This window comes from Microcebus murinus, chromosome 13, assembly GCF_040939455.1.
Source record: "Microcebus murinus isolate Inina chromosome 13, M.murinus_Inina_mat1.0, whole genome shotgun sequence".
Lineage (NCBI taxonomy): Eukaryota > Metazoa > Chordata > Mammalia > Primates > Cheirogaleidae > Microcebus > Microcebus murinus.
The window spans coordinates 34,790,759-34,798,487 of record NC_134116.1 but is presented as its reverse complement, the minus strand read 5'-3'; positions in this window follow the sequence as shown (position 1 = coordinate 34,798,487).

The window sequence follows — 7,729 nt, the reverse complement described above, 5'->3', positions numbered from 1 at the left end:
GGAAGGAAGGGAGGGAGGGAGGGAGGGAGGGAGGGAGGAAGGAAGGAAGGAAGGAAGGAAGGAAGGAAGGAAGGAAGGAAGGAAGGAAGGAAGGAAGGAAGGAAGGAAGGAAGGAAGGAAGGAAGGAAGGAAGGAAGGAAGGATTTAGTCGTTAAATTTGACTCAACTACCTCAAATTCTTTGTAGAAAACAAATAAGCAAATAAAACTCTTCTCACAAAATAAAATAAATGTGAATTTTATGTGTTTTGGTAATACCTAAAAATTATTTTTGTCTTATAAAAAGGTTTGATTAAGGTATTTCTTAGAGAAAAAGAAATTTTTTATTAACTCATCTAAAAAAACAGAAACAGAAGAAATGACACAATGACATAACTTAATTAAGACAATAGGAATTCAATATTTCATCTTTTTCTTTTAATGACTCTCTCCAATGTTGATAAACTTAAACCACTAAGCAGTCTCTGTATTGTGAATAAAAAGAATATTTGTTCAAAATTCAAGCATTAGTTCCCAATCCATATTCTTTTGCTATTAGACCTCATTTTGAGCACTATTTCATTTATGAGCACAATGTTAAAATAAAACCACCAGAAATAGTTTTATGCACTAAAAGCACAATTTATAAGAGTCAGTGGGGACTCACTATTTAATATTAGAGTTGGGGACTGCTCAGGCAAATTTCTGGTGAAGCAACTGCTTGTTAAGAGAACTTCACCCCATGAATATGCCTAAGGAGCATTTTCCTGGAGAAAACCAAAGTGGCAAAGGGAATTTGTTCTTAAAATGAGAGCTACATTATAAATTTTTAATACCTTAAAAGTAATACATCTTCCTGGTATGTGGAAGACCTAAGTTCTGGAAGCTAAGGCTCGAGGGAGTTGAGGATAATTTCTGACTCTCAGTAGCCCTGTTAGTTCTACCTATAAAGTGGAAATAAAAATTATTTTTTCATCTTCTTATTCCAGTTGGAATTTATAAAGACAGGTAAGTCCAGGTATAGTACCCTCAGCATATAGGTACTAAAGAAATACAGAAAGGCCTGGATAAGGTCAAGGTATAATCACAAATGATTTAGCTGTTCTCATTTTATACGTCCGACTCACAATCCACGCCCAGACACACCCACTGTGAGAATCTAGTTCAGGGTGGGGAACCTCTTAGCTGTAATCAAGGCCACATTCAAGAAACTTCTATTAGATATATTTAAAAATATTCATTAGCTTGTAAAAATCTAACTACTGTATACTTAATAATTTCAAAAAATGAAAACTATTTGTTAATTTTAAAATTAACTAACCTTTGAATGATTTTGTTGTGTCTGCTTTTTGTTGGAAAGTATTCAAATATTTGGTTGCAGTATGGAGGTCTGCAGTTTCCATTGATCCTCCAGATGGGTATCAGTCATTTGTGACCTTGAGGGCATCTTAATTTGGGTTAGATAGGAAAATGTAGATTTGCAGCAATAAGTGGTTGAAAAGCAAGAAAGTATTTTTCAGGCATCTTGCCAAAGGTGTGGGTATTCTCCTACGTATTTCCGTATTTCAACTGGATCTTTCTTAGCATCAATGACTTTAAAAGTTATCTACTGAGAGCTCAATCAATTCCATCTGCCTTAGTGATATCAATTAGGTGAGGACGTAATACTAATTTGAGTGTGATGTCATAATTCTCAAAGTCAGTGAAACTTTCATTGTATTCTCCAACTAATGGGTCTATAACAGCTGTGTATTTTTCAAATGATTTGCATATATCATCCTGCCCATCAATGACCTTTGCTAACTGAGGAAAATGTTCCTCTAGAATTTCCTTTTGAAAAAGAAGTGTTTTGAAAAAAAGGTAGCTTTTTTGAAATGCTTGGATTTTTTGCCATATATCATATATAGACTTAGTTTTACCTTGCAAAGAAATATTCATGTCATTTAAATTTGATGTGATATCACACAGAAATGTTACATTCCCATAGAAATCATCTCTCAATACTTCATATTGCTGATTCTGTTCTTCATAAAATTTAACTATCTGTTCTCACAGAAACAAAATTTTGGCTAACACCTGTGCCTGTGATAGCCAACAGACTTTAGAATGATATGGCAAATCCACATTGAATACCACCTGGTTCAACTTTAGCATATTAAGAAACTGATTAGGCCATGTTGCAGTATCACAAATATAGTTAGCAATACTTATAACTTATTGCAAAGTGTCATTTAAAATAGTAGCTTTAGCACAGAGATTTTGCTGATGCAAGAGACAATGAAAAGAAATGAGAGCATATGGACTCGTTAATACTTTTTTTATCTGTGCAATAAACCCTTCATGTTTTCCTGTCATGGAAGGTGCACTGCCTCTACATACACTCACTAAATTTACCAAATTCAGTCCAACTTCATGAGATTTATCTTGAAAGTGATTGAAGATATCTATTCCCTGTGCTCTGTTCACAAGAGTGCCCAAAGTGAATAACTCTATGTAGCAACAAAAATCTTCTGTTATGACCCAAATGAAGAATAAAACCTATGCCAAGTCAGCATTATCAGTTGATTCATCCAAAGCGATTGAATAATATATATTTTCCTTTGGAAGTATTACATGAAGTTGTTCCATTAAGTCGAAGGCTGATTCATACTATCGGTTATGGTTCTCCTTAAAAGAGACAGTTGTTTATACTTTAAAACGTTATGAGAGTCTAAGCATCCTATAACTTCAACAATACATTCTTTTGCAATTTATTTTTCTTTCAATTTATTTATTTATTCTTTTTTTTAAAATTTCAGAATATTATGGGGGTACAAACATTTTGGTTACACATAATGCCCTTGCATCACCCAAGCCAGAGATATACAAGTGTGCCCATCCCCCACCAGGTACGCTTAGTACCCATTAGTTGTGAGTTAACCCATTTCACCACCTCCCTCTTTCTACATCACACTGAAGAGCTTCCCTTATTTTTCCTGAGTATATAAGCTACTTTGTAAGTTGTTTCAGTGGCATTATTTCCAGGTCTTATTGCTGCTTAAAAGAATTACATTTGCTTTGCTTTTCATCTTTTAATTTCTGCAAACCTTTTACACCTCTCCCTCTAATTTGTGGTCCTTATGAGTGTTAGAATGCTGATGAACATTGAGTTTCTTTAATGTTGACATTGTAGTATCACAAAGCAAGCAAATCATCTTATCCTTTTTTTTTTTTTTTTTTTTTTTGAGACAGAGTCTCACTTTGTTGCCCAGGCTAGAGCGAGTGCCGTGGCGTCAGCCTAGCTCACAGCAACCTCAAACTCCTGGGCTCAAGCGATCCTTCTGCCTCAGCCTCCCAAGTAGCTGGGACTACAGGCATGCATCAGTCACCATGCCCGGCTAATTTTTTTCTATGTATATTAGTTGGCCAATTAATTTCTATTTATAGTAGATACAGGGTCTCACTCTTGCTCAGGCTGACTTCAAACTCCTGACCTTGAGCAATCCTCCCACCTTGGCCTCCCAGAGTGCTAGGATTACAGGCGTGAGCCACTCCGCCTGGCCAAATCATCTTATCTTTAGCAGAAACAAGATAATATTGCAATTCCCAACCCTCATTTAAAAGTCTGTTTTCTTCCTTCAGTGTTTCTGTTTGCTGCAGATCTGATTCTGCATGCTGCCATCAGAGAAAACTTCCTAAAACACAAATCAAAACATGTCTCTTCCCAGCTCAAATGCCTTCAGGAACTCTCCACCTGCAAGACAAAGTCTGAATCTCACAACTCATCTGCATGTCAAATCTCAAGAGCCTGCTCTAAGCCACCTTCCCAGCATGCATCCTCCACAGGCAGCCAGAATCTCAGCCAGAATAACCTATTTCCAGCTCCTTATTTGTGTCTCCAATACTATCCCCTCTTCCTCAGTGCCCTTTCTCCTCCTTGTTCCCCTTAAAAACTAATCATCCTGCAGAGTGACGTTTAAATACCATTTTCTCTGAGAATCTTACTGGCCCCTGCTCAAATGTTAATCAGCTTATATGACCTTATAGCACAATTATTTGTGAATTATCATCTCCCACACTGGATCATGGAGTCCTTTGGACATACAGCATATAAACAAATATCATACCCATAACAGGAGCTCAAAAAGTGTTTGTTGAATGAATTAACAGTAAAATAGATAGCACATTAATCAATGGATATTAAAATGAGGAGGGAGAAATTTAACTGCTGTAAATACAAGATAGGGAATGTGGTGTTGTATGGTGTTGCATAGTCGCAGACAGCTAGAAATGTGGCTTAGGCTAATAGAATAAGACTTAAAAGAAGGATTTCATTCCCCACTAAAGCAGCATTCAGCTGATCAGAATCATCTGCAACCCAGGTAACTCTAAACCAGACGTCCTCAAACTACGGCCTGCGGGCCACATGAGGGTGTTTTTGCCCGTTTGTTTTTTTACTTCAAAATAAGATATGTGCAGTGTGCATAGGAATTTGTTCATAGTTTTTTTTTTAATTATAGTCCGGCCCTCCAACAGTCTGAGGGACAGTGAACTGGCCCCCTGTTTAAAAAGTTTGAGGATCCCTGCAACCATAGCCATTTCACCTAATACTATGTGAAGATGGTAAGACGATGGAACATACGCTACATAGTGACAATTACATTCAGCTTACTGTAAAGTGAACCCACACCCTTTGATGATAATTAAACTTCATTTTACAATGTCTATACACAGAATATGAAGCACATATGGTGGGATCCAATGCCAGTTTCCCATTCATCCTCACAAGATATACTTGATGAACCTTAGCTAGTGTTAGTTCCAAATAGATGCTCTTCTGTGGGTACTAAAATGCTTCTTGCCCCTTACACTGGTCTACACTAGGATATGTGCACCTTGTCTCTTTATTACTGACTACAGAAATTTCTTGATCTTTGCTAATGTACTTGTTCAAAGTGATGTCACTAAGTACTTCATCTATATCAATCAGATACAGAGAAAAGGATTTGTTCTCTCCAATAATTTTTGGTTTTCTCCAATATGCCTTGCAAAATGCTGGCACCTGCTCTACCAGGTCTATACAACAGCCCCGTGGTATCAGAGCTATCTGGCCATTGGTCTAAATCCAAGTTCATTGATCAAGCATGCATTATCCCATCACTTGCAGCATTCCTTCATGCAGCAACAGGAAGGGATTTAATACGTTGTTTGATGCAAAGAATAATTTCCCATTTAGGATCTGAGCTGAAATCCTTGGCACTGGGCCTCTGATGAGTCCTTGGTAAAAGTAGTGGCTGCTAGATAGATTTTCTATGAAGCCATTTCATGCCAATCACTACTTAAAGAGAAAGAACTAGTGATCAACTTTATGAATCCCTCGAACATAAGCACCTTGGCACAACTGTACAATTTTCAAACCTGATTGTTGAATGGTACAAGGTGCAGCAACTTTGAAGTAAACATTGTATTCAAATCTCAGAGCCCTTCCGTTATGCAAGATGCAGAAAATATGATGAGATCTCTCAAGATAGACGCTGTAGCCTGTGGCTTCAGGAATACTTTTTGATTGATAGGGAAATAGCTTTTGCTAAGGTGAGTGTAATTACAACTTGCCTGGAGAAGGGAAGACTGAGTCCCTACTTGGTAACCGTCATTTATAGCCTAAAGAGGATTTTCATGGAATGTGTGGCATCGGGTGACACAAATAAGCCAAGACATAACCCTGAATCTCATTTGAGCCATGAAGTTTTTAATATTGACAATTATATAGGCCTAGGGAACATGCTGGCAAAGTGTGGTTATACGAAGATCATACCAGTCAGTTCCCATTGTTTTCAGATCCAGTCTTCAGCGAACCTGACCTGTTGGTTGGCAATTTGAGCCAACTGAAAGAGATGGTTGTCAGACAAAAACAAATGTTCATCTTCATAATCAGTATTCTTAGAGGGAGGGATTGGTTCCATGTAGATTTAAATGAGCAGGCTTACTGCCTCAAAGGTAAACTGGTATTAACTGCATTTTCCTCACTCCACTTGATTGGATATTGTGGCTATAAAGTAGTCTGGGTATATTTTAACAATTCTTTATACTTAAAATATTTAAAAATAGCAGAGAAAAAATACATAAAGAATCAATAAACACAGCCCCTAAAGTAAAAACAAATGAATAGTAGAAGGATTTAGAGAATACATTCAACTTCAACTGAGATTTGGAAACAAAAAAAAATCAATTTATTCTTACCTAAACTATCTCATTCAAGGTCCTCAATGCACTCTAGAAATTCTTACTATGATTATGGTATCTGATAAAAAGACTATGGTGCAATGATGGCACCTTTCACTCTACCCAGTGCCAAGTGAATGAGGAAGTGAGAACAGCTAATCAATGTTTTTCCAAAGCCTAGACCAACTCACAAACAAATAAAAAGCTGAATTTAAATGAGAAGAATAATGATGCAAATGAAGCCAAAAGATTACACATATACTCCTTCAGTGAAAAGGTTAGGATTTCCCACATGCTATATATTTAAGGATGCAAATGGCTGCAAATATCAGAAAGCCCAACTGACAGAGGCTAAAACAAGGAAAGGCATTTGATTACCTCACATAACAAGAACGGTAGAAGTGAGTGGTTCCCAAATAGGTTTAAGAGCTCAACGAAGTCAGAAAGCCTAGCCAATGTCTGTGTCACCGTGGGCCTTGTACTTGCAGGAAAAAGAGGGCTACTTCAGCTCCAAGCATCTCACACGCAGAGAGCAGTGATCCAAGCAGGACCAAAGCTTGGAATTACCAATACTGCTGCACAAATAAAACTGGAATTCTGTTAGCAAGAAAGGAGAGGGGATGGCTATCATGTAGTAGGACTCACAGGGGCTGGGGATGCTCTGCCTACTAAGTGTTCTCACAAAGCTACATTTCAATAAACTCCTCATGTCTAATGCCACAGCCCCTCCATCCACACAGCCTTTTGAAAAACCACAACAAAATCTCTCCATCCATCATTCTAGTTCCCTCTGTCTAGAAGAAAAGGAAGAGATAAACTATCATTGTGAAGTTTTTCTACATCAAAAATAATAATTCTTGGAAGGAGTACCAAGTTCAAAATAAGTGACAGAATAGCTTGATCGTGGGGGACTCTAAATTGATATTTCACTGAAGGGATGACGACATTGCTTTATAAGATCATATAGTTAGTTGAAGGCAAACCTGGTAGCAGAGCCAAAATAGCTAGAATTACCACTCTATGTTCACACCTATTGAATCATCAATTCACACATTTCTATATCTCTATTCTCACTTCATCATCAATCCAAGCATCAAGAATTGTTAAGATATCCATCATATATATATATGATTATGTATATATTTTATATATATATATATATATATACATATATATTCCCACTGGTAATTCTTCATTTAGGTTGTGAGGGGTCGAGACATTGCATACCTGCAAGGCCCACACCCCCAGTGAAGCCGGAACCAACATCCGGCTTCTGGAAACTGTTGCTTGCTTGCCATGGAAACCGTTGCTTGCTTACTTGTTTGCCCAACTTTGCATTGTTCGAACCCCTGTATAGTGGGGCTACCAGCCAACCAATCATGTTAAAGGTCAATCCATGATCCACGCATGATCAGCCACTGCATAGCGTATGCACCATAGGGATAAAAGGCACGCTGCAACCCCAGTCAGGGTCCTTGCCTGCAAGAGTGGCCACTGCGTTGGTGCTCTAGGGCTTGGACCCTGGCTAGCCAGAAAATAAACCTCCTCTT